This window comes from Lacerta agilis, chromosome 4, assembly GCF_009819535.1.
Source record: "Lacerta agilis isolate rLacAgi1 chromosome 4, rLacAgi1.pri, whole genome shotgun sequence".
NCBI classification, from domain to species: domain Eukaryota; kingdom Metazoa; phylum Chordata; class Lepidosauria; order Squamata; family Lacertidae; genus Lacerta; species Lacerta agilis.
In genome coordinates this window covers 23,559,903-23,586,056 of record NC_046315.1, presented here as the reverse complement: position 1 = coordinate 23,586,056, position 26,154 = coordinate 23,559,903, and the positions used below count along the sequence as shown (strand labels likewise).

Below are 26,154 nucleotides of genomic sequence, written 5' to 3'. Positions count from 1 at the left end.
GGAAAATTTTTGCTGTCTGTACTTTGCAGTATAGTGCTAGTCTTCTAACTTTGTGGGCTTGTGTGCGCAAGGGAAAAGTTACCTGGGCTGGCGAAAGGCATGCGGTGCCGCAGAAGCCACTTGGGCCTCCAGTGACAATCCAGCATCATGTGGCTTCCAGGGTGTCCATGAAATCCCCCCCCCCATTGGTCTGATTTCATTTTTTCTTTGACACAAGAGAATGAGTTGTTTTTCCAAGTGTTTACATTGTTGTACCAGCTGCTGCAGTAATGGATGTGCCATTCAGGAGGTAGGGGGTGAATTTCCCAGCTACAAAACAGAACTCATCATGGTTGGGAAAATGTGTTTTTCCTTCTGCAGATGCATTATTTGGGGAGTTACATTTGCATTCTTCTTTGCAACAGCTCAGCACCAACTCTGCAGTAGAATTTGTGCCTCAAAGGCCCCTTACTGCCAATCCAGAGGAAGTCCACTGCACTTAAGTCTCATTTAAATCAATAGGACAAATGAATCAATGGGAGAAGTTAGTCATTACTAACTTAACATCCCATTTATTTCATTTTGACTTAAGCTTAAACACATTTACTTTCCTTTGAATCAGGGCCATAGCAGTCTTTTGGAACACCAGTTTTTTCTCAGTAGAAATAAATTCTACTGTCCAAATGTGAGCAATGGAAAATTCACAACTTCGATAGTTCATACAGAACAGCAAATCATGATTTGCAAAGCATGATAATTCTATCCAACAAACCATGGCTGCTGAACAGCTGTTTGAGCAAACTATGGTTTGGGTGTTACATCTAAACCAATGGTTACCATGGCCCTCAGTGTCTATTGTTTGGGAAGAAGGCCGCACAAACCATGGCTTACCTGTACCTGAGAAGCATTTGAAAATCCCACTTTAAACCTTGGTCAGCACAAACAAGCCCTGTGTCACCACGTAGCATTGCTGTTGTATAGCTTCTGGAGCCCCAGGGCTCTAGCAAGGCTCATTTCTGAGGCCTTCCCTGGATTCCCCTTTATCTGCCGCTGATAACAAGCAGCAGGCAACTGGATTAGGGATCCACCATTTAATTTCACACAATACCCCTATGCTTTGTCTTTTCGGGGCATTATGGGAAATTTTAATGGAGGTGTAGGAACCACCATTTACATTTCCAATGTTGCCTTGGAGTAACACTAAACTGGGGACACTGCAGGACTTTTAAATGGTGTGCTACCGGTCTCTGTTGTTTCCAGGTGGTGCCAGTGGGGCAGTGATGTAGGAAAGGGCCCTAGATGGCATATTTGATAAGCTCCTCCCATTAAACCTGGAGTCATAATTGGGCACAAGCCATGACTTATTGCTACGTTTGAACTGAACCCATGATGTGATTTCCAGAGTTGGCCAAAATGGCGGGCCACAGCCTCAGTTGAGTGCAGAAGTGTGCTGGGATGGCTTCATGAAGGCTTGGAAGTGATTTCCCCTTGAACAATGTGGCTCTCGGGTTGAACCTGGGAAATCAATATGAAAAACTGTAAACAGCCTGGGGATAACAGACTTGTCACTCCATGTTTGATGAGGATTTTGCCTTCTAGCGGTAGGGAATCAACCCACGTTAGTCTCTCATGTTTAGCAGAATAGACATGAGTTTGGGTGATTTGTCATGATTTGTCAGCATAGAGAGCGAAATGCCCATATACTGTCTCTCACCCGATTCAGACAGCTGTAATAATACAATACTTGCAATATAATGGGCCAGATTCAAAGACCAGTTTCACTAGCGGAAGACCTTGCAAGGACTCCTGCTAGTGCAATGGGGCTTCCCCTCTCTCTGCCTCTTGCGCTTGCACTAAATCCACTCTGAAGGGTTGGGCGATCCCGCATTACAGTGTCCAGGGGGATGAGAGATCGTTCAAGCATTTCTGTTTGCTAGCAGAACAGTCTCCTTAGCAATACACAGGATTCCACCCAATGGGTTGTAGTCAACAAACTTTTACTCAGAGTAGGCCCTCTGTAATTAACGGCCATTTTAATTTCAGTGGATCAATTCTGAATCAGAAATGGCACATCTATATAAAGAGTATATTATGCTGTCGGTTCAAGTGTTCACATTATGAATCTATGAAATGGGTAACAGATTGAGGATAATGAGTTCCTCAAATGGTAATGCTTACTTCTTACAAGGTATCCACCTCAAATGTCTGGTGCCAATTAGATGGAGAGATTCAATGTGTGGCTTAGTATAATACTGCACTGTTCTGCAATAGTGATGTGCAGATCAAACAATATCAAAGGTCTGTTTTTTACTTTCATGAACACCTGCTTGGTTTTTAGCCTCCTTTTGGTAGTCATTGATTCCCCTCCCCCACCCCAGACTGCAGGTGGAGGGTTGTGTATAAAGTACTATCCTCTTTATAGATTATGGTGCAGGCTGCCTCCTGTTTTGAATGCTCTGCCCCAAATGCTATTCAGAATGCCTCAGGGAAGTTTCTAACAGTGCTTCTGGACCGGAATGCAAATGCACTGTGATCAAAACGAATGCTGGTGCCATCGCAAGACTTGACTAACCGCAGATGCCATAAAGGCTACTATGCTTCCTGCAGGGATCAGCTGCATGATTGCATTCCCATGGATAACTCTATTGTGTAGCAAATCCAAAAAACCTGAAGTCACTCCCCATCAGCAGAACCCCAGCCTGCTTTCTGCAAGGACCAGCTGTGCAATGGGATTTCATGTGGGAAATTTGGTCACATAGCTGATCCAGCAGGGTTTCCAACTACCCCATGTTGTTGTTGTTGTTCAGTCGTTCAGTCGTGCCCGACTCTTTGTGACCCCATGGACCAGAGCACGCCAGGCACGCCTATCTTTCACTGCCTCCCGCAGTTTGGCCAAACTCATGCTAGTCGCTTTGAGAACACTACCCCATACCTAATGCCAAATATGACATTAGGTGGGCATGGTTTGGGGAAAGTGGCTCTGTGGGCCAAATTTGGGCTGCAACAGTTGACTTGGCTACAAACAAACAAACAAGTGCATAACACTGGCTGCTGGTATTCTGCCTGGCATTAAGTGTTATCATCTCTAGGGAACAGATAATGGAAACAAGGATAGGGTGGTAGATTCAAAACCAAGGATATTTGATTCCCCCTCTCACCTTCTCAGTCATCAATCACCAATTCCTGGGCTCTGAGCTGTCTCCCCCTGGGGGTTCCCTTCCACCAACTCTCCTCTGCATCCAGCCAGTCCATGCTCTTGAGATCCTGGCCCTTATTAGCAAAAGGAGCCAATGTGTACACAGAAGGCATCACGAAAAGGGCAGCATGTAAGAGTTGAGTGGTTTGCAGCAGCATATTCATTTTAAAAGACCTCCCTGGATGCCATTGCTTCAGCATCAATATTAGCAGCGTTCCTCTCTGGCCTCAGTTATGAATGAGGTTTGCTTTCCTTTTGTTTGACATATATTTAACTTCTGAGTCTGTCTGCATTTGCTCTGTGACCCAGACCTTTCCCTGCTGAGCTTTTGGGAGAGATTGCAAGCGGTATTATTAAAAGCTTCATACTGATAGTTCTTAACCTTAACCTACTCTTCTATAGAAGGTGGAAACCAGGTTTCCTGCAGTTCCAGCACCTTTTACGAAATGTTTCCACTGTGATTTACTGGGGCAGTTGCACGCAACTTCACGCCATGTGTAAACTGCAGAGCTAGGAGGTACCTAGAAACCATGCAGTGCAGCTGCCTGTCCAAGAAAGCAGCCATCTGCCTCCACTTCCTGGTCAGCTATTACAATCCAAGCTGCAGCTTGCCATAAGCAGAGATAGGCAGCACCCAAGGCTGGCTCCAGGTTAGAACGGCCCCCTGGCAAAGTGGTACCCAGTGGTCTCTACAGAGAAGACTAAGCTGCTCTCAGTTGCAGTTGAGTCTGCCCACTTGATTGCACCTGGTCTTCTGCGGGCCCAACTCTGCTTTGGTTGTCACTTCAGGGGTGACAGTCTGGATGCCCAGTTGCAGCGTATGATTGGATCACATGCAGCTTCCAACCTGCAACTTGATTTGCACCCCATCGCTCTTTAGTGGTGGTGCTTTGTTAGCAATTAGGAGCAGAAAGAACCTTAGAATTTGTCGCCATCCTGTGCATGTGATGTGCCTATAAGGAGGGAGATCATGACATCATAGCATGACGGCAGCCACCTTGCACATGCAATGTGTGGAGGAAGGAACTATTATGGAAAGTGACCTAAGAAGAAAGATCACTGGGACCTTATAACAGAGGGGTATTTGACATGATGCAACTCCCAATGCTGCTGAACTACAACTCCCATTATCCCATGTCATTGATGGGAGTTGTAGTCCAACATCATCTGGAGAGGACCACATTCTGTGGCAGAATGTTGGCTGTTCTCTGCAGTGATGCTCACAAATTGAGTAGAGTCATCTGTAACCACTGATCAAAAGCAGATCAATACAACTTTTAACCTATGCGCTCATTCAGCCACACAGATAGATCTGTTGAAAATGTAGGGTGGGTGTATTCGTCCAGGGTGTGGCATCAGCTCTATGCTTGCTTTGTCATGCACGCAGCACAGGTCACCAGGCCTACTCTGTGCAGTTAACAAGCTGTCAGAATTTGGGTGGCAGAAGATACAACTGGAAACTTTTTGCAGGTTCAATTTCTCATAGAAGGGCATGGAATTTACATTAAAAGATGATTTTATACTGGTCAGAAACTGAGTTAATAAGAGCAATAACACCTCTGCTTGCTGCTATCTTTAATTTTTGGGGTAGGGTGGAGTAGACATACTGCTGTCCACTTCTGCCCACATTAAAATCTAGGATTTCTTCATTGATTTCTGTGTTCAGCTCTCAGTTTTGTCCAGGGACAGTTAAAACTAATATGTCAGTGTGAACCAGGAAGCGATCTATTCAGAGAATAAGATCATTATATTTGCTCTTTTTATATCTGTGTGCCTCTTCCTTTGCTCTCTTTTGCTCATTTCTCCTAGAGCAGGAAAAAGGGTAGAGTGAAACTGAGCACAGGACAACGGAGGGAGGGAGAGAGAGAAAAAACCTTGTACTCTGCTCTTTTCCTTTTCTGCAGTCCTTGTCTTCTCTCCCTGCTAGCCTCTTCCGCCAGCTGATCAGCATTTAGAAATCTCTTGGGCTTATTGAAGCCATGACCTCTTCTTCATCAGCCATTAGCAGCCAGCCAGTTGCCCACTTTTCTTTTCCAATGCTCAGTGTTGTTTGGCTTCTGAGCATGCTTAATCCCATTAAGCTCCGGTTTTTTTTTACCAGCCTCATAATTCATTACAGGCCAGAAATGACCCGAAATAAAACTGCACAATGCACTATAATTTTAAGTAAACAGCAAAATACAAAAAGGTATACTATAATGGCCAATGGCTCAAGTGTACACATGTACAAATTAACAAATGGCCTATATACATAGGGACATAAGAAGCTCAGTGTTGTCTACACTGATTGGCAGCAGTTATTAGAGTTTCAGAAAGGGAACATTCCTAGGGGACTACCTGGAGATGCCTAGGACTGAAATTGGGAGCTTCTGCATGCAAAGCAGGTGCTCTACCACTGAGCCATGGTGCCAGTTGGGGCTGATGGGAGTTGTAGTCCAAAACACCTTTGAGGCTGGTGAAGGCTGCATTATGGCATCATCTTATTTCGGTTGCATGTGGGTTCTGTGTTGGCCGGCGCATGGAATGCCAGCCTTGGAGGCCTCTTTCGCCGTGTCATTTTGCAAAGGTTGAAAATTAAGAAAGGAAGGCTAAGAAGTTAACTGCTGAAGGACTAGATTAAGACGATTGTGAGTCTTAAGCCGTGAGTCCCTTCTCTGGCTGAGTTCTATGCCCCCAAATAGAATTGGATTAGTTGGAGAAACAAGAATGCAACTGAGATGAAGAAGGGGAAGGTCCTCACTGAACAAAGACTGGAATAAATACAGTTTTTCCAGGTCCCATGCATCAACACCGAGCTTTTAAAGCAGCAGCAGCAGCAGCAGTTTAGGAGAAAGTGCTATGCAAGGGTGGAAGAATCGTTTAAATCAGAGCTTTCCAAACTTTTCATGTTGGTGACACACTTTTTAGACATGCATCATTTCGCGACACAGTAATTCAGTTCTACTAGCAAACTGGAGGTTAAACGAACCCCTTTCCAACCCTGAGAGGAGCATGCGGAGCGTTCGTGCGACACACCTACACACTGCAGCCGACACACTGATGCATCGCGACACACAGCTCTGGAAAGCTCTGGTTTAAATAACCCAAAGTGAGAGCATCAGGTTCACGGTTGATGACTCACCTGACAGTTTTCTAGTCTGTAACTAAACAAGGGAATCCAACTGCAGTTGGGAGGAAAACTGATCAGATGGTAAATATATACATTAAAAGATTGTGCGCATGCCGTCCTTAAATAGAAAATGATTTGGCATGGAGGAAGATACAAGGGATCAAAGAGTGTTGTGGGTTGGTTTTTTGTTTTTTTTAAAGAAGCCAATTAAAGGATCAAGGACCAAGTTCTGAATGTGAGAGATAATTATAGGTAGCAAAGGAAGGTTTAAAATAGAACAGGTAGATCGTGTCCTGGGGAACAAAGCGATTACAAGACAAATTGCCAGGAAAGAAAGCGAGAGGGCAAAAGGCGATGGAAGTGTGAGAAAGTGGTAGGGGAAAAAAAAGAAAGAGATGAGAAATACAGGAATGAATCTTAACCAATTAAGAGTGTAGAATCCTTTACAGTCAGAGGAAAGGTTGCTTTGTTGGCTGTACAAAGAATGGTAACAGTGAAAGAGGTGCAAAGCCTGATGGCTGGTGACAGAGCCTTCTCTGTAATGGCCCCCAAACTGTGGAATTGCCTCCTGTGAGGGACCCTATTCCCGATCCCTCCCTTTCGATGCTTCCCCAACTGTGTCTCTCCCTAGGTTTCACTGACGACTAGAATGAATCCTAAAGTGTTCATATGGGAGATGTCTCTGGGGTACCTCAGTGCTTCACGTTCGAAAACCTCTTGCCACCTATGGGATCTCCCTCCCCGGGTTCCCAACTACTGCAGTTTGCCTCACCTTTTTGGCAACTGCGTGGCACCTTTGGCTTCACTGCCCAGCCCTCTGTATGACAGGAGAATAAGCAAACCGTTTCCTCTTCCACAGGAAAACTTTGTTCTCTCCTCTTAGTCACACCTCTTAAGGCACTGATACACTGCCAGAGTCAACGAACGTTGAAACACATTTAACTTTATTGAGGTAACTTGAAAACCTCGGTGTCCAGGGTTATTACTGTTACAAATCTTCTTCTCATGTAATTTACAACATAGCATTGGGAAAGACCTTTCCTCCCATTCCCCAAAGCCTAACCTCTCACGATCTCTCTCCAACCCTCTCACCCTCTAACCCTCCTGACCAACTGCCATTCCCCCCTTTTAAAAGGGCGAAAAGCCCCGCCTCCTGCGAGTGAGCCACCAGTCACATAGAGTGGATGTTAACTCCTAATACACTGGGCTCCTGACCATACCCAGACTAAGGGCTGATCCGTTACACCTCCAGATGAAGGTGCACCAGGCACTGTTTCTTTTAAGCTTTAAGCGGTCATTGAAGAGGCGGCTTTTTCTCTTTGGCCTTGGAAAGTTTGAACTACTGTATTCTTGTTAGTCCCTCCTTATATACCTTCTGTTTTGTTGAAGTGCATGTATTATGTGGTATTTTGGGAGTGAAGTTCTTTTTATTTGGTTTATTGTATGGTATTATCTTTAGATGTAACCTATCCTTTGACTTTACAGGGAAGGCTGTGTAACTAATTATGTTGTTGTTATTGTTATGGTGCCAACTGTAAAAAGCCCCCCCCCCAAAAAAAACACATCATCCTAAGTTACATTGTGGGGTTGTTTTGTGTTGATAAATGAGCAACTGGTATGTTGATTTTAGGCAGCTATTGAAGGTGCTTTTCTTTAAGAAGTCTTTTCCTGAAGTGCATTCCAGTCATTTTATGGAATATTAATTGCACATATCTAGGATTGATTTTATTTTTCGTTATGTTTTTATTGTTTTTTAGGGCCTGTTTTTTATTTTTAATATTTTAACTCTCTTTATCTTGTTCTACACCACTTTGATAGCTTCTGACCACAAAGCAATTTATAAATAAATAAGCAAAATAAATAAAATAAATATTCATATAAATTGGGAAATTTGGGGGAGGGGGAAATTATTTGAGGAAAAGAATGTGCTTTGAATTGCTTCAAAAGACGTAGTGTGTACACAGCCTTAGGCAGGGTAATTTAGAACCCTTAACTGGAACTGATGAACCAAATAGCCCCTTCCTGCTGGAATCAGTACAAATTGGTATGTGCACCCTTCTTAATATAAAACTACCACACAGGAAAGTATTTGCTTTAATTACATCCAATTTCCTGTGTGCATTTACAAGGTCATGGGTTTTGTTTCTTAGCAAAGCAGGCTGCCAGCATGTGGAAATAATTGCATAAAGCATATTTTGTGTCATTCCACCTTACCTCACCCTGAACACATTGTACTTGAGATTCCTACAGAAAGTCATATTGGACAACAGAGTTAATAATAAATTGGAAGGAATGTTAAGTGGTTGAGGTAGAGAATGGAGGGGCAGCTTTTGCTTGGTAGGGTCAGAAATGAGCAGCAGCAACTAAGATTTGTCACCATCAAAGCATTTGTAAAAATTTGCAGATTGTTGCAGACAAAAGCTTAAAAAAAAAAGACAGTGAAATATAACTGGGAGATAACTGCCATTATGCTCTTGCCACCCACACCCCAGAAATAGGAGCAATGTGAGGTTTGAAGAGCTTGTGCACATCATGCATATGTTTTTGAGGTCCACAAAATGTATAACCTTTTGCCTGCGCTGCTCACTTTTTAAAACAAGCTAATGGCTCATGTCTGCTATGGGTAAAATATTAACTTTACATGACCAAATTAAGAGGGTTGGGAACGTGTGCAAAATGATTCTGCATGGTGTTAACATGGGGTGCAATGCTTGTACAATTGCTTCTCCTTGCCTGTCCAGCTCACTGTGCATTCTGCATTTACTGTGCCACCAGATAGCTGCTGATCATGCAGCGGACTGGTAAATGTGATTTTTGCTCTGTAATACTGGGTATGTGATGATGATGATGATGATGAAGAAGAGTTTGGATTTGATATCCCGCTTTATCACTACCCGAAGGAGTCTCAAAGCAGCTAACATTTATCACTACCCAAAGGAGTCTCAAAGCGGCTAACATTCAGAGCCAGTGTGGTGTAGTGGTTAAGAGTGGTAGACTCGTAATCTGGGGAACCGGGTTTGTGTCTCTTCTCCTCCACATGCAGCTGCTGGGTGACCTTGGGCTAGTCATACTTCTTTGAAGTCTCTCAGCCCCACTCACCTCACAGAGTGTTTGTTGTGGGGGAGGAAGGGAAAGGAGAATGTTAGCCGCTTTGAGACTCCTTCAGGTAGTGAAAATCAAATCCAAACTTCTTCTTCTTCTTCTTCTTCTTCTTCTTCTTCTTCTTCTTCTTCTTCTTCTTCTTCTTCTTCTTCTTCTTTCCCTTCCTCCCCCACAACAAACACTCTGTGAGGTGAGTGGGGCTGAGAGACTTCAGAGAAGTGTGACTAGCCCAAGGTCACCCAGCAGCTGCATGTGGAGGTCATGCACTTGCAGGTCCAGTTCACACATAAAGCTAAGTGAAATCACAGCTAACTCTGGGCAATGAGTTTGTGGGTACTAACAGGCCACATTCACACTGCACACTTAAAGCACTTTGGTACCATTTTGAAGAGTCATGCCCCCCCCCTGGATTCTGGGTGCTGAGAGTTGTTAGGAGACCCCCCATTCCACTCAAAGAGTTGCAGTTTTCAGAATGGTTTAACAGTCAATCCCTCTTCACGGGGAACTCTGGTAACTGTGGCTAGCTACTTATTTCTTTACTGGAATTTATCACACACATACAAATGGAAATGGCAACAAAAGCATATACAAATAATTCAAATATTTTAATCTTATGAACTGTCCATTTTTAAAAGAAAATATCATGACAGTGTATGAAAAGAGAAAAAAGGAAACAACATATATAGAATATAAGTTTAAAAGATGAAAATAAATAAAAAACTGCTTTACCAAAAAAAGAAAAAAAAGAAAAGAATACCGTATAGGTAAAACCAATAGGTGCAACAAAATGAGGTTTTGCAGCCTTTTAGAAAATACAGCAGTGCTGGAGCCTTCCATTGCTGTTGTTGTGGTGTCATCTGAACTGGAGATCAGATAAAAGGGTTATTCTAGCAAGGTGCAAATGGGTGATTAGTATTCACTTAATAAAGGTTATGGGGAATGAATCTGTGCAGTGGAGATGGGGAACTTGTGGCTCTCCAGATGTTGTTGGACTCCAACTCCCACCAACCCCAGCCAACATGGCCAGTGGTCAGAAGTGAAGAGAGAGTCCAACAACATCTGGAGGGTGACAGGGTTCTCATCCCTGCTCTAATACAAAATCACAGATGAGCACATCCTGAGAAACCCGAGATTACAAGCATTTTTTCCAGGATGTGTTATTTTGGGATCCTAATACAACAAGACTATTTTACTCCAATAAATGGTGTGAGGAGGCAGAAGAAGTCACGTTTGGCAAATCTTGTGTCGCAGAAAAGGTTGTGTGAATTGGTTGAGGGAGTCTTAGATACAAAGTTTTTGATAAAGCAGTTCTACTGTAATAAAATGATTAAACAAAGCAAACAGAGACAAGTAATGAAAAATGCAGTGAATTAGACTAAGTAAAATGTTCCTGGTGCCAAAATGTCTACATTTGGCAGTAGGAGCCTCTGGTTGGCTCCACAGCAATTATAATACACACTCCCTCCAACATAAAATTGTTGGATGGGAACACAGGGGTTTTGTTTGGGGTGGGGTTTTTTGGCGAGTGGGTGGAGAGAAATGCCAGCTTAAGGAAGATGCATTAGTTCAGCTGAAGTGAAATATGACAGCTGGGGGGGGGGGGGAATAGCATGAGTAAATGCAGTCAGTCTACAGATGGGGAAAGTTTTTTTGACCAGGGATTGGAACACTCTGGCCTACAAACCTCATGAGACCCAGCTGGTCTCCCCCATTTGGCCCATAAGGCCATTTTGGCCAACAAGATGAGCCTCTAGCTACCCTATCTCCACAATCCTTTCAGCAAGAAGACATATTGGAAAGAAAGGCAAAGACGTGCTATTAGCTCAAAATAAAACATCCACATTGTGCCCCTTTGTTGCTGCTAAATCTGTACTACGGTGGTTCACACCATGTAGAATAGGTATTATAACCCCAGAATCCAGCAGCAATCTAGATACAGAGTCAGAGACTGCAGAGGCACTAGCTAATGAGGACCAAGTCAGGGCTGTGAACCAACTGTTGGTGATCAAGTGACCACTGTGACTCAGATTGTTAAGACAAGAACCCCCCCCAACCCCCCCATACTACCAGGACCTGTAGGGACATAGCCAGAAGCATCACAGAACCTTCCCTGAGCCTGAGGAACCAAATGCCTTCTACCTTACCAGTCCAGTGGTGCAAAGCACACATCTGGCAGGATACTATGGAACATCGGAGAATACCCATCCTCTGGCCAGAGGCTTGGCCTTTTAAGAACCTGAAGTTCTCCAAAATGGGATGGAGCAAGGGAGAGATAGTCTGGAGGCAGAGGCTTAAAAGTCCCCAGTCTGTGTGCAACATCTTTTGGAGCAAGTTGCTCACTTGGAGCTCTCCGTGGTTCTGAAACTCCTGACCTGCCTTCTCTGGAAGGATCTTCTATCACAGTGTTTTTCAACCACTGTTCCGCGGCACACTAGTGTGCCGCGAGATGTTGCCTGGTGTGCCGTGGGAAAAATTGTTTATTTGAGTCCTATTCAAGAGAATTACTTTATATTATAGTCAATATAGGCACAGAGTTAAATTTTTTAACATTTTCTAATGGTGGTGTGCCTCGTGATTTTTTTCATGAAACAAGTGTGCCTTTGCCCAAAAAAGGTTGAAAAACACTGTTCTATCAGACCAGAACACAATGAAGGAGAAAGCTCTGCTGCCCACCACCCACTCATCCACACACATCTAACTTCTTGGGATGGATTCAAATAACTAGGAGTCACAATGTATGGTGCTTGTAACTGTCTGATTGTCTGGCAGAAATAGGGAATCTGTAGCCCACCAGATGCTGTTAGACTCAAAGTCCCAGCCAGCATGGCTTTTGGTCAGGTATATCCTGAGTAAGACTAGCATTGGCTACAACCCCAAGTCCCTAGATTACACCTAACTCAGCTTCCAACAACTATACAAAGCATTATGTGAAATTATTTTGTAACCATTTGACTACTGGCTCATTGCGGGCAGGTGTCTGGATCGTAAAAGTTTCATTTTCATTGTTTTCATGTGATGCTATATCCCCCCCCTTTCTTTTGTTGACAAGTTCGGCAGATGGAAGGAGGAAAAAACAAGTCAGTTTAGAAGCTGAGATGTTTTCTCTGGAGACGGTTTCCCCTTAGGCTATATTCTGGATAGGAAACAAAGACATTAAATTGAAGTTGCCCGGGCCGTGACAACAAAGAAAATAATGTGACCTTTGGAGTATCTCATCCATATTACCTTTCATAAGAAATAGCTTTCCTGGAAAACATAATTGGTTTACATCCTGAAATTACAGAACTGAGTTCCTTTGTGAAATTTCTAATAGCAAAGCCAAGCACCACAAGATAGCACAGTGAAGCTAGTATGACTGCCCTGGTTGTATACTTTTAGTTGACAGAAACCTATATTATGCTTAAGTCGCAGAAAGACAGATAGATACCGAGCCAGATCACTAACACTACAGCCTATAAAGATCGTACCTGTTGTCCTGTCTGTCTGAAATTTGGCAGGTCTGGTGCCCAGGCTAGAATGCCTGCAAAATTCCATGTTCTTTATAGATGTCTGGCTGACATCCTCTTTATGTATATACAGTATATGAAAGTTAAGAGTGCAGGCCCCCTGCTGACTAGGGGCCTGGCACATTGTGTACCCACTGCCTGCCTGCTTCTGTGTATCCTTTTTCCAAATAAGATATTGAAGGCTCTTCCCTGAGCCTAATTCTCATGATAGACCTCTGCTGTGCATTGGAAGTTCCTAGGTTTGGAGGTCATTTCTCCGTGTTTTTGATCTTATTGGCACGAAATTTTCAGGCGCTCTTCCCCTGCCCCATTCATTCATTCATTCATTCAAATTCGCATTTGTTCTTTGCTGGAAATGGACAAATGGTGGGACTGTTTATTTAAGCATTAATCTGCTGCTACAATTGATGCTTAAAACGAATAGGTCTCCTCTGAGCTAATGAAAATTTGTTACCCATTCATTCAGTTTTGATCTGTTTTGCCCGCTGGAATGTCACAATAGTAATGCAACTGGAAGGAAACCAAATATCAGAACTCCTGCCCTGTTTTTATTGACGTTGCTTTAGGCAAGGACTAATGAGTAGTCATTTGATGGGTTTACATTTTCTTCCTTTGAGCCCCCCCCCCAATTAATAGCTGAGTGATTCATGACTATTAACCCAGGATTAGGTTTAGGGCTGCTGTTGCATGAGTTGTCATGGTCCCTATACTGAGAGAGGGGGAAATACCACAACTGTAGCCTACTGGGTTCTTGAGTTTCCAAGCAGTCTTGATCATGGAATTGTTGACAAACTTCCTTAAGGCTTTGTATACGTTGCATAAGTAGGTGTTACACTTACCATGAGATGACCTGTGTCAGACTAGCAGAAAGACCACGATAGCGGCTTTATGGAAAGGACCAGCTGATGGATTGCATTTGGCTTGCGGGAGCCGCTGTGTCAAGGACAAACAATGTTCTTTGAGAATCCACTTCTTTGAGCCAGAATTGCTCTCATGCATTATGCAGCAGTACCGTTATGAGAACAACAAATGTATTGCATTATGTTAACATCCTTCATAGAATATTCTCAATAACTGAATAGAAACACACACAAACAACAGTGCTGCGGTGAACTCAGGCTTAGTGGGGACTACAGCTGTTCCTCCTTTGAGGAAGGATGATGTATCTTCACATTTTAGAGCAGGCAAGGCTCATGGCTCCTTGAATTTGGCTGGCACCATTGAAACTGCCCTTTAAGGATGCTACCATGCGTATGACAGGTAGCCATTTTGAAAAGTGGGAGCAGTAGAGCAAGAAAGGGGCGGTTATATCGAGAGAACAGTGATGGTGGCAACAGTGGTGCCAGAAACTGTATGAGAGGAACAGGTAGTTCTAAATCTCGCAATCTCATGGACTGGCTAAAATGGTGAATTTGAAGCTGCATAAAAAGGTAAAGGTAAATGGACCCTTGACCATTAGGTCCAGTCGTGTCCGACTCTGGGGTTGCGGCGCTCATCTCAATTTACTGGCCGAGGGAGCCGGCGTACAGCTTCCGGGTCATGTGGCCAGCATGACAAAGCCGCTTCTGCATACATAGCTCCATATTTGAAATTCACGAGACTGTATTTGATGTTATCCCTGCATTATTATTCTCCCACTCACCTGCTGGGCTAATAGCAGCTTTATGGGTGGTAATCTCTGATTGTAAGTGGGAACAAATTGGCAGGGAGAAGGGGGTTAACTATCTTCTCTCCAGGGGCTGCTGCTCCAATAAAATTTGGGACCCTTCTAATCTGTTTCAAAGTGTTGCATTTGTTGTTTTAAATCCTTGGGAGAATCAATCATGTATCACCCTTGTCGTATAGGCTGTATCTTCTTCTTCTTCTTCTTCTTTGGCGATCACTCGTAGCCGAGTAAGATTGTCTTCCATAAACACAGTTTTAACAATGAGTCCGTAATAGGCTGTATACAAACCATACGTTCAAAGCACATTTGAAACATGTTTAAAGCACCTCTTCAAGAATACTGGGAACTGTAGTTTGCCTTTCACAGTGCTACAATTCCCAGTGCTCTTAAAAAAACTACAGTTCCCAAGGTTCCTTTGGGGAAGTAATGTGCTTTAATTATATTTTAAACTTATGGTGTGTACACAGCTATAGTGTACTTCCTAGAATTTGTTAAATGTGTAATCCAAGACACCTTTGTTAAAAAAACTAAAAACACTTGAAAAATGGAAATTTGTCCATGTCTCCAGAATACAGAAGGACTCAAAATGCATCTCAGTTGGTGAACAGTGCAATCTCTTGCATGTGTACTCAGATGTAAGCACCTTTGAGGTCAGTGGGAATTAGTCCAATGCAGTGCCTTTTTTTTCTCAGGGGACACAGGAGTACGCATACCCCTAAACATTTTGTGAATCTAAGTTTGGCCTCATTGAGGGGCAGTATTTCAATATGAGTAGGAAAATGAAAGTACTCCTAAACATTTTATTTTTATTTTTTAAGAAAAAAAGCACTGGTCCCATGAATTTACAGAGGGTTGCAGCCAGAGGTACTTTCATGTCTGCAGATGGGACATTTTTACACCCAACTGACAAAACATGGGCTATTATAATTATCTTGGAATACAAGGTGCCGTAGACTTATTTGGAGCAGAATTTTGGGGTGTGGGAGTTCATTGCTTCTCTAGACTTCAATTGGGAAGGATGGGTTGTTCCAGAAGCATCCAGAAATGCATATATATGCTGACAAAAACGAGCTTCATTTACGTGTGTGTGTGTGTGTGTGTGTGTGTAAATCCATTTCCATCTCTAAATCAAACAGAGAGCAGTTGGTAACATCTATTCTGCAGCTGTCCACAGGGATCGTTTTAATCAGCCTTGAGCCCCTCTAAAGCTACAGAAATCTTTGGAGGAGAGCGGCTGATTTTGTCGTCCTGCTGTGCAAAAAGCAGATCGAACAGTATGCCTCTGATATTCCTCAGCTGGAAGAGATTCATGCCTGTAGGTAAATGTGCCTTTCGGTGGTTGCTTTTTCCTGTGCTTTTAATGAAGTTGTGAATGGAAGTTGAAGCCTTAAGAGCAGTTCTTTGGAGAGGGAGCCCAGTATGTGTGGGTGGAGATAATCTTCAATCTTGCATTTTGAAGTGGTGTTTCATAGATCTCAAAGCTGCGCTGAGGACATGTGTCAGAGTTACACATTTCAGAAGGGACGAGGCCTTCACTTGCTGACAAAAATATATTTCAGCTGCCTGGAAGATGAGATTAAGGATAGCTCTGTGCAGCCATTACATCTGCATCCTAACTCCTTTTTAAAATACAGAAATCAGAGATTTGGAAAATTGGAAACGATTGCCAGTTTGATCCCAAGCCCAGTTTTAAGGTGCCAGCTTTAAACCCTGAATGACTCGGCTTATGAACCTTGGGACCTTAAGGAACACTTTCCTTGCATGCTGCATTCATTGAGGTCCTGCTCTGGATTCTTCAGCTGTCTGATGCCTGGCATGTGTCAGCTGTTAGAAGTGCTGGGATGTAACTCGGCTTGCACCGGAGGCTGATGCATCTGCATGGGAAAGAGCAGATAGAAAGAAGAACCTCCAAGCTTCCTAGAGAGTATCCTTTAACCCGTGCTGATCTTCCTTCAGGCTAGAGTCGCTAGACCGATATCTTGGGAGAGGAGATGCAAGAGCCAGCATCTACACCATACATCTAAAGCAGTCTTTAAACCACTTCAACAGCCATGGCTTCCCCCAAAGAATCCTGGGAATAGTTGTTAAGGATGCTGCCAGAAGTGGCTAGGAGAAGCCCCCACAGTGCTACAGTTCCTAGCAAACTACAGTTCCGTGGATTCTTTTGGGGGAAGCGATGATTGTTAAAGTGGTAGAAGAATGCTTCAAATGTCTGGTATGGATGTGAGAACTAGGATATTTCCTCTCAAGCACGCCTTTCCTGCAATGAACGTAGCTTTCCTGTTTTACTAAACGCAGAAGTCACGGCATTATTTTATCCGGGGGTAAAGCGTGCTCTTCCAACTGTGATTCAGTGTTCACCTTAACTCCTGTCGATGCATATAATCTCCACATGCCGTCATTAACAAGGAGATAATGAGCAAGGAGTTAATGAACAAGGAGTTTGGTGTTGGTACCCACCTTGTGCAATGCCCTCTCCGTTGATTAGTTGACTTACATTTTGTGCAACCTTGTTCTCTCACCCGGACAACATCATCAGAAGTCAGCAGGGCTTTACTAACAAAGCAGAAGCCGGACACACTCTGCTGTAAACCACTGGAGTGGAGAGGGCTCTTGTGCTCAGGTTGTGTTTGCAGGTTTCCCATGAGCCTCTTGTGCTTGGCTTCTGCAAGAACAGGATGCTGGACTAGATGGGCTATTGGCCTGATCCAGGAGGCTGTTCTTACATTCTTTTAGCCTGTTCACCAAGTCTGTGGCTAAAAGCAGTATGACACATGGAATGTTTGGGTGCCAGTTGAAGGAGAAAGAGGAGAAGAACAAGAGAAAGAGAAAGAGACAGATAAGTTGCTCATGTCTAGGGCAGGCCTTATCATAAGGCAGAGTGAGGCGATGGCCTCATGCAGCTGATGTGGGGGAAGGGGTGGTGATGGCGACAGCAGCCCCACAGCCACCCCCCCAACCAGCTGTTCTTCTCTGTTGGAGGTCAGAGCTCTGTGTGCCTCATAGCTCTCTGTGCAGGTCCTAAAATAGCCTGCATCCCTTGGATGTGGTACAGCAGGGTTTTTTTTCAGCCTCAGGCTTCCTCCATATGTTGCTGCAGCACAACGTCCATCATCCCTGAACACTGACTAAGCTGGCTGGGAGTGATGGGAGTTGTAGTCCAATAATATCTGAGGATCCGTGGTGGACACTGCCCCATTGCCAGTGTTGAAGTGGCAGCCCAGCTGCTTCTCTACATATAATGGGGCTGCGGAGGGGCACCACCTTGTCCTTTTCTGTAGGCAGCCAGCAATCTTGAGCTTGCCCTGTGCATGTACTAGACAGCTTATAGTAAGGATTCTGGAAGGGGGATTTCAATTTGCCTAGTGCCTTTCTTCTATCCAGAACTGCCACCCTCTGATGTATAGCGATAAAATACTCAGATGTAGCACTGGCAGCTCTGTATGGCTACACAGCACAGCAGGGAAAAGGCTGTGGTAGGGAGGGAACAAAGGTGTATTTTGGTACTACTTTACTCCTGAAACTTCCTCTAGTGTAAGAGACCTGAACAGCAAGTCAAGGCTGCAGTTGCAGACTATGGTGTGGGAACATTTTGTTGCTCCGGGTCCCACATCTCTCCTTCTGTTTACATTTCTCTTTGCCCTTATGCTTAAGTAAAGATGTGAACGCCAATCAGCTGTTTTCACTTCCTGCAAAAGCTGAAGGTTCCTGAAGAGAAAACAGCCTAAAAACTCCTTATATATATGTATTTTAGCTGAAAGCTACACAAGGCTGTTTTCACTCACTTAGTTAAGAAAGGTTCTTTCTCAGTGCCCAGAGGCTATCTGTTCTTCTAATCTCCATGGCAGTCAAAACAAAATCTGGCCTGGGGTTTAGCAAACTCTGGCTCGTATTAAAAGCAGGGAAAGAAAAAGGAGATATGATTACCTGGAAGTTTGCACTATTGTGTTGCCACCCTCTGGACCTGTCATGGAGGAGGCACACAAAGAAGGGGCTCAGATGATGAGGTGGACTCATATGTCCCCTGGTACTTCGAACATCCAGGTGAAGAAGATGGGAGTCCTGCAGTTTCAATATTTGTTCTTCATCTACCTGTTAAGCCACACCTCCTGAAATTCCCTATTCCATACAAGTATTAAAGGTGCAGGAACCCCATCCTCATTTTTTCCTGGCCCACCCTACATGTATTTCCCCCTTTTAATTTCACCAACCCAGAAAAGCTGTGCCTTTAACTGCATTCCTTCCACCGCCCCTGAGATTAAAGACAACCCCCCAAATCAAATGCACATACAGTGGTACCTCTGGTTACATACTTAATTTGTTCCGGAGGTCCGTTCTTAACTTGAAACTGTTCTTAACCTGAAGCACCACTTTAGCTAATGGGACCTCCCACTGCACCGCCAGAGCACGATTTCTGTTCTTATCCTGAAGCAAAGTTCTTAACCTGAAGCGTTATTTCTGGGTTAGCGGAGTATGTAACCTGAAGCGTATGTGACCCGAGGTACCACTGTATGTTGGTATGCAGGGGTATAAAAGATCTTTATGGGCTAGTAAAGTTTGTGCACTTATTTGCTAGCCCAAAGGAGCCTATGCTATTAGAATAACACATTATTTTCAATATATTTAACCTCTATTTTTATTTGGGTGTTGCCCAGATAATTTACTGTTAAACTATGCTTCCCCTTTGGCCATTCTTAACAAACTTGCCCTTTGCGTTTATTCTCCCCCACCCCCAATGAATGCACTTACATGCATCTGTCGCGTACATTTCTTTATTGTTTTGGCTAAGTGATGCATGCGTAATTATTTTAATCAGTCCCAGCAGCTGCTTAATTTCTTTTGTGTGCCATTTTAATCCGCTCCACTTTCTTTTTTTATCTTGCTTGTTTGTTGTGTGTTCTGGTGAGGACATGCTACTCTGTGTTTGATTTCAGTAGAGCCATGTAGAATGAATGACATTTTATTCCCTGTTACTCATATCCTTTAAATCAAAATTACATTGCCAGCTCTGACAGGGAGGGTATTGCAGTATGCATCTAATAATGCTATTATCCTTCAGCTACAATTGCGGTTGCTAATTGCCAAGCATCTGCTTCACGTTAAACTCTGAGGTTGCCGTTAATTTCCCTCAATCGTGTTAGCGAAGCCCCACACAGCAAACACAACTGCCGTAGATATACCCGTTTTACATCGGTGTTTTCTGCTGCAAACAAACCCAAGTATGGAAGTAATATCTGCCTGCGTACAGGTCTTGAAACACACATGTATATAACATGGAAAATACGATCGCACCAGGGTTTTTCAAGGCATGCACACTTTTAAACCCATGTTGCTACTCATGCTTATGTATGGATGCAAAAGTACACAGTGCATTTGACCAACACGTGCTTTTAAGTATCTTGACTCTTGAGTCACGGTATGCCACAGGAAGATTAACTCACCTCACAGGGTTTTGAGGGTATTAAACAAAGCAGTTGCGAGGACTGAAGGTGCCTGTCTCCCTAGCACTCCCTAAGGCTTCTCCTCCCCCAGGAGTTCCTAAGCAACTTCGGCTCTGTCATTGCTTCGCCCTCTTAATTTCTCTGCATGTTCTGGGAGGCCAGGGGAGATGGGGACTGGTTGCAGCAGGAGGGGGAGATTCCCTGGATTCTTCAGCAGCCTGACTCACCTCTGTCTCCTGTTCCCTCTTCTTCCTCTGGTTCTGGACTGCTCTCTGCCACAGACTCTCCCTGCTCACTAAACCCTGTTGCCTCTTCATCTTCCGACACCACCTCCTCCCAGTCTTCTCCCTCTGATCACTCATCAGGTTCCCACCCCCAACCCCTGGCTCTGAGCCTCCTTCCCCTGGGGGTTCCCTTGGGCGTTCCCCAGCTGGTTCCTCCCACCACTCCTCTGCATGCAGCCTGTTCGTGGCATAAAGTAAATAAATAAAAATACCTTTTAACGAACTGCAAGAGATCCAAATCATTTATATGCTTCCCTTTTCCAACTTCTTAACATGCTTTGCTGTTTCTTTTGTACCCCAGGGATGAGGAACCTGACCCCATTCACCAGCCCTGATTTGCACCCTCCTCAAAGGTTTTTAATTGGCTGGAAAGAGTCCTGGCATTCTGATAATGCTGCTTGCTTGCCTGGATGGAAGGTAGAGAGGGATGTGTGAGTGTGAATAAACCAGTTTGCTGTACAAAAGATACAATGCACATTTGTTGGTCCACCCACATTGGCCTCTGGTCCACCCACTATGAGCATGTGGCCCCTGGAAGGTTGTCCAGAAGGGAATGTGGCCCTCGGGATGGAAAAGGTTCCCCAGCCCTCTTGTAGCCCCGCTTGCACGACATTAAAGGGACTTAACATGAGTGCAAGGACAAACTGGCAGTTTGGACTATGAATATCTTTGCTTTTTATCTTCTTCACTGAGGTGGTTAGAGAGCTGGATCAGGGCCTGTGAAACCAGGGCACAAATCCCTACTTGGCCATGAAGCTCATTGGGTGACCTTGGGCCAGTCACCTAGCCCACAGGGTTGTTGGGATTAAATGAGAAGCGGAAGAATCCTTGGATAAAAAGGTGGGGTTGAAATGCAATAAAGGAATAAATTCACTGAAGCCAAAATATTATTCTCATTGTCTTCCCTATTAAGCAGTTGGTTCTGACTTTACTGCTGCCCACCGTTCTTCCCAAAACATCTTCCCATAACAGCAGAAGCCGTAGCATCTGAAAACCTTTTGCCATCTTGGTCAGTTGAGAGAGGTAGCGCTGCCAGCAGCCAGCCCACAGGAAAGTGCAGAACTGGCATGCAGCGCCGCTGTGCATTTGTGCAGAGGCACACAGCAAAAAAACAAAAAAACAACTTTTTCAGTGTTCAATATGGAGTTGGGAAGAGCCTTTTAAGTGGCGGGTGATAATGTTTGAGCTGGTCCAAAATCACTTGGGAACGTGGAGTCTTTGCAGAGATGTGGGTAGTGTGTTCGGTTTGAATGAGGGAAACTTAAAAGTTTAAAAGCCTCTCCCAGCTACTGAGTTCCTTCGGTGTCCTGTAACAGCTTGGCCAGTCCTTATCTAATGGGTTTGTTTTGAAAGCAAATGGGCTGCTCATGATCTTAGGTTCCGAGCTGCTGGAAATGAGGATGCTCACACAAGTATGCCGAACTTACTGTTGCGGCAGAGGGTGTGTCTTGAACACCAGGGATGGGGAACCTGTCCCTGGTGTACGCTATGCTGTGGGACTCCTCCATCCCCAGGTCAGCGATGATGGGAGTTGGAGTGCAGCAAGCACCTGCGGCTCTCCATCCCCCTTGCAATTCCTGCAAGACGTGCAATAAAAATCATGCATTCTAATAGAGCTGCTGCCTATTTGATTTTTGTTTTAAACTTTGTAATTTTGTTTAAATTGTTTTTAATTAACTGGTTTTTTTAAAAAAAAATACAGACATTTCAAATTTTTGTAACCCGCCCTGGGACATTAGGGTGAAGGATAATAATAATACTGTAATAATGATGATGGAAGATGACACCTTTCCTTCTGGCCAGCCTTGGTGCCTTTAATAGCACACAAGATGTAGAAATTTGACAGATGAAGACTTCTCCTTTACAATATCTGTGTCATGGCGGAAACGACACCTGTCAAATTTCTGACATCACACAGCTGTTAAAATCCACTGGAAATAATGGGCAAGACCTAGCCAAAGTGAACCATATTGGAGTCCCACCGATTTAAACATGTCCGTGACACTCTCATTGAGATTTTTACGACTCTCAAATAACTTTCTTTGGCTAGAATCGTTCTCTGTTTATTTCTTTATTTGCTGAGTTTTCTCCTTAATGTTCTGCAAGTGGTAACAATGAAATGCCAAAAAAAGAAGAGTAAAGATAAGAATCACACCATGAACAAATTTAACACCAAACTCCAAGACAAGTTTGAAAACTGCATTGCTCATGATAAAAGTACAGCTGCACACCAGAACTCTTAAGTTCTAGCAATAATAATAATATTAACAACAACAACAACAACAACAGTTGTTGTTATGAATTTATTTATCACCTGCCCTTCACGCTAAGGTTCAAGGGCAAGCTACAACCATGAAAATGTCTTCTAGAACAAAACTATTTTCCAAAGTTGGAAAAGGAATTGGTCGGGCAGTTCTCTTAGGACATAGAAATCTGTAACTGGGAAGCCACCACCAAGAAGGCCCCAGATGAGCCTTCACTAACCCGGTATCCTCCTGAAGTTTTGGACTGCAGCTCCTATCAGCCCCAGTTCCTGCTGGCTGGGGCTGAGGGGAGTGTAGTCCAAAACATCTGGAAGAGAACAAGTTGGTGAAGGCTGTCCTAAAGATATTACTGTACGTACTTCTCTGGAAGATCTTAATGCACACAAGGGCTTAATGGCATAATCTGAGATCTGCCAGTGCTAAATGCTAATGGTACCTAGTTTTCTATTGTGGTGTATGGTGACACAGAACACAGGAAGCTGCCTCATAGTGAGTCAGACCATTGGTCCACCTTGCTCAGTATTGTCTACACTGACTGGCAGTGGCTCTCCAGGATTCCGTCTTCTCTCTCAGACCTTCCTGGATGTGCCAGGGATTGAACCTGGGACCTTATGCATGCAAATCAGATGCTCTACCACTGAGCTACAGCCCTCTTTCCCCACCCCCATGGTGTTGATATTTTTCCAGAATACAGTTATTTAGCATTGCCGCTTTGATCCATCTCCCCCCGCCCCAGATAAGTCTGAACAATTGCTTTAAATATCACAGACCCAAAGGCATCTGACCAAATCAACACAACCTATTTTGCTCATCTAACACACCTCCATACCACCATGGCAATACCCTTCTTACAGATGAATCCATGCCATCCACATCACCCCATGCTACAAGCACAGGACGAGAGTGAACAAGGCACCTTGCTCAAAGAGACACCTTTAGGCAAGGAATAGTCTAAATAATTCAAGCAGACAAATTGTTTCATGTTCTCCATTCTAAATATAACAACATCATTAAACACTTTAGCCACTACCTTGCATATTTCCTTTGTTTTTTACAAAGCCGAGCATCCAAATGCGGGTGAATTAAAATGTCAATTGTGAATTTTATCCTTCCTGCTTTTTATTATTACTGTACTTACTTTGTAGTTAAAGCACAACATTTCCCTTCCGGATTTCTAAATACGTTTCATGCTGCTTCCTGCTTATGATTGCTTTATTGCTTGTGCCAACTGAATTGCCTTAAGTGGTGGTTGCTACCTGTGCAGGCCAGGAATGATTACAGGCTCATTTTGTGGCGAAACATTGCAATTTCAGCAGCTATCAATCAACTCAAAGTGGCAGCGGTCTTATCTATCTTCTCTTAGGGATGTTACTTCTTTTTGTAAATGTTTTGAAGGGCATAGCTTTTGTCTTCATCAGCTGGGGTTAAGGTTCCCCTAGCAATGCCAGCTGACCTGAAATTAACTAACTTGGCCTGCTTGTGTGCCTTTAACACCTGATTGGTGTGGGGAAACCTCAGGCCCAGGCCCAGGCTGTGGCCCTCCAGGCATCTCTTTTGGCCATCAAAGCACTCCCTAGGCCACAACCCCTTTGCACCTGAGTGTTTTTGCCTGGCTGGAATGTATTCTCTGAAAATGAACTCTGAAAACGCCACTTGCTTGCTTGGATAGAGAGATACGTGAGCAGAAACAAGTCTACTGGACAGATTGGTTGGCTGGCATGTGTCTGTCTTGGGAGATTATGGAGGAGTGCGCCTTCAGGGACAAAGTCGAACTGTTGGGGAGTTATAGCGCCTGTTGTGGCTGTAGAGACCTATGTGGGAGAGACATGTTTTGTTGCAGCTGGGGCAGAGGAAGACATCCGGTTGTGCTGCTGCAGATGGCGTTTCTTCTCTCTGCTCCTCCCTGAAGTCATTCCTCCTCTGGTTCTGCTGTGGATACACAAGCTGACTGATGGTATATTTGTTGCTCTACCTGCTTTTGCCCGTCTCCTCCCGTCGCTGGCATGCGGTCCTCATAATGTTGCCCAGAAGGGAATGTGGCCCTCAGATGAAAAAAAGACCTGCACTACATTGACAATTGAGTTGAAGGTCAAGATAGCCCTCTGGGGAGGCAATGGGACCCTGCACGCCTTAGCAACAATGTCTTGGGTGACTTCTGTTGTGGTAGCTGATGTGACAGGCTGAGGCATGACACCAGAGCATTGGCCATTGTGTTCCATCTGTGAGCAGCAGTGCTCAATGTGCATTGTCATTCCCACATGCAGTTTGTTCCCTTGTCTTTGCTCTTTGCTTTGTTTGAATAGGTGCTTCTTTGACAAATGATTACAAGTAGATTCCTCTTCGTATGTAGGAGATAATAAGTCAATCATCTGGCCAAATGCTTCCTTCACTGTAATTAGCAATTAGTCCTGTGTTAAAATCTGTGTGCTTTTTGTAACCCTATTTTGCTGAGGTGTTCACAAAGGGACAAATGTTGCCATTCGAACCAGCAGCATAATGCAAGAACAAGCTTGATGCCAGGGAAATCACAAAAGTAATTGGGGCAGCTTAAAAATTTGTAATTTTTAAATATATCTATATTCCTGGCCCATTGATGGGGGACTAGAATTCTGAGTGAAAATTTGCCCCCAAGCTGTAGGATTGTTTGTGTTTTCTCCCTTTTCTCAAAACTAAATTAACACAGGAAATACCCCTGCAACTAAATATTACTCCAGTAGGGCAGCATTTCAGTGGCTCTCTGCACTAGGGCAATGTTTATTTGGTTTTCAGAAAATGATTTTATTAGACACTCTTCAGCTGTAGATCTCCAAATCTCCATCCAAAGATACACCAAAATAAAAAAGCAAAATTGAGCAGGCAGTTAAAAACATCCAATGGAAAAATAAAAGGCCTGGCAAATAAAAATAAGTTTTCAAGGTGGTGCTGAAAAGAAAGGCAGTGCTAGGTGAATCTTTCTGTCTATTGAGATACATAAATGGGGTGCTACAACTGTAAAGGCCCTGCCACTCCTCCTAATTCAGATGATAGGGTGATTTAGAGCAGGGCCTCTGAAACTGATCTCAACATTTGGGTGATTCCATCCAATATATCTTGCAATAGCTCTTCTCCAGCTGAATCACAATGCAACATATAACCAAACATCACCTAGCAGAAACGGAGAAATTTTGGGCAGTGAAGGGCGAGAGAAATCTGAGGCCAGATGAAGTAGCTTAACAGGTTGGATTTCTTTTTCATAGTGCTTTAAAAACACTGTGCCTCTATCAATGAAACAATACCGTCTCCTTATACCTGTAAATGATGGCTTTCAAATATATAATAGGTTTGGTAGCTGATATAAGGGAGGGGGGAAGTTTCAGTACCCAATAAATATGTGACTTTCCTTTTGTGACTTTCCCCTTTATCAACAAGCAAGATTGACTTGACAAGTTTGACTCAACTTGAAATTAAGGAGTTTTCTCTCCATTACATTTTGTTTACAAGCCCTGAAATAGAGTGAAGATAAACACCCTTGTTTTTCCCCCTCTATAATGTCACTGAGGATCAGTGCACTTTTCATAAGCAGCTCTGCACACAGACACATTTGTTTTGTTTTTAAATCTAGCCAAAC

The 26,154-nt window shown here is 43.8% G+C and overlaps 1 protein-coding gene across 1 annotated transcript in view; it reads left to right on the top strand.

The window, feature by feature from the left end:
• Nucleotides 1-26,154, top strand: part of ATP8A2 (ATPase phospholipid transporting 8A2) — a 318,542-nt gene that overhangs the window by 6,468 nt on the left and 285,920 nt on the right. The gene's annotated exons all lie outside the window — the stretch shown is intronic.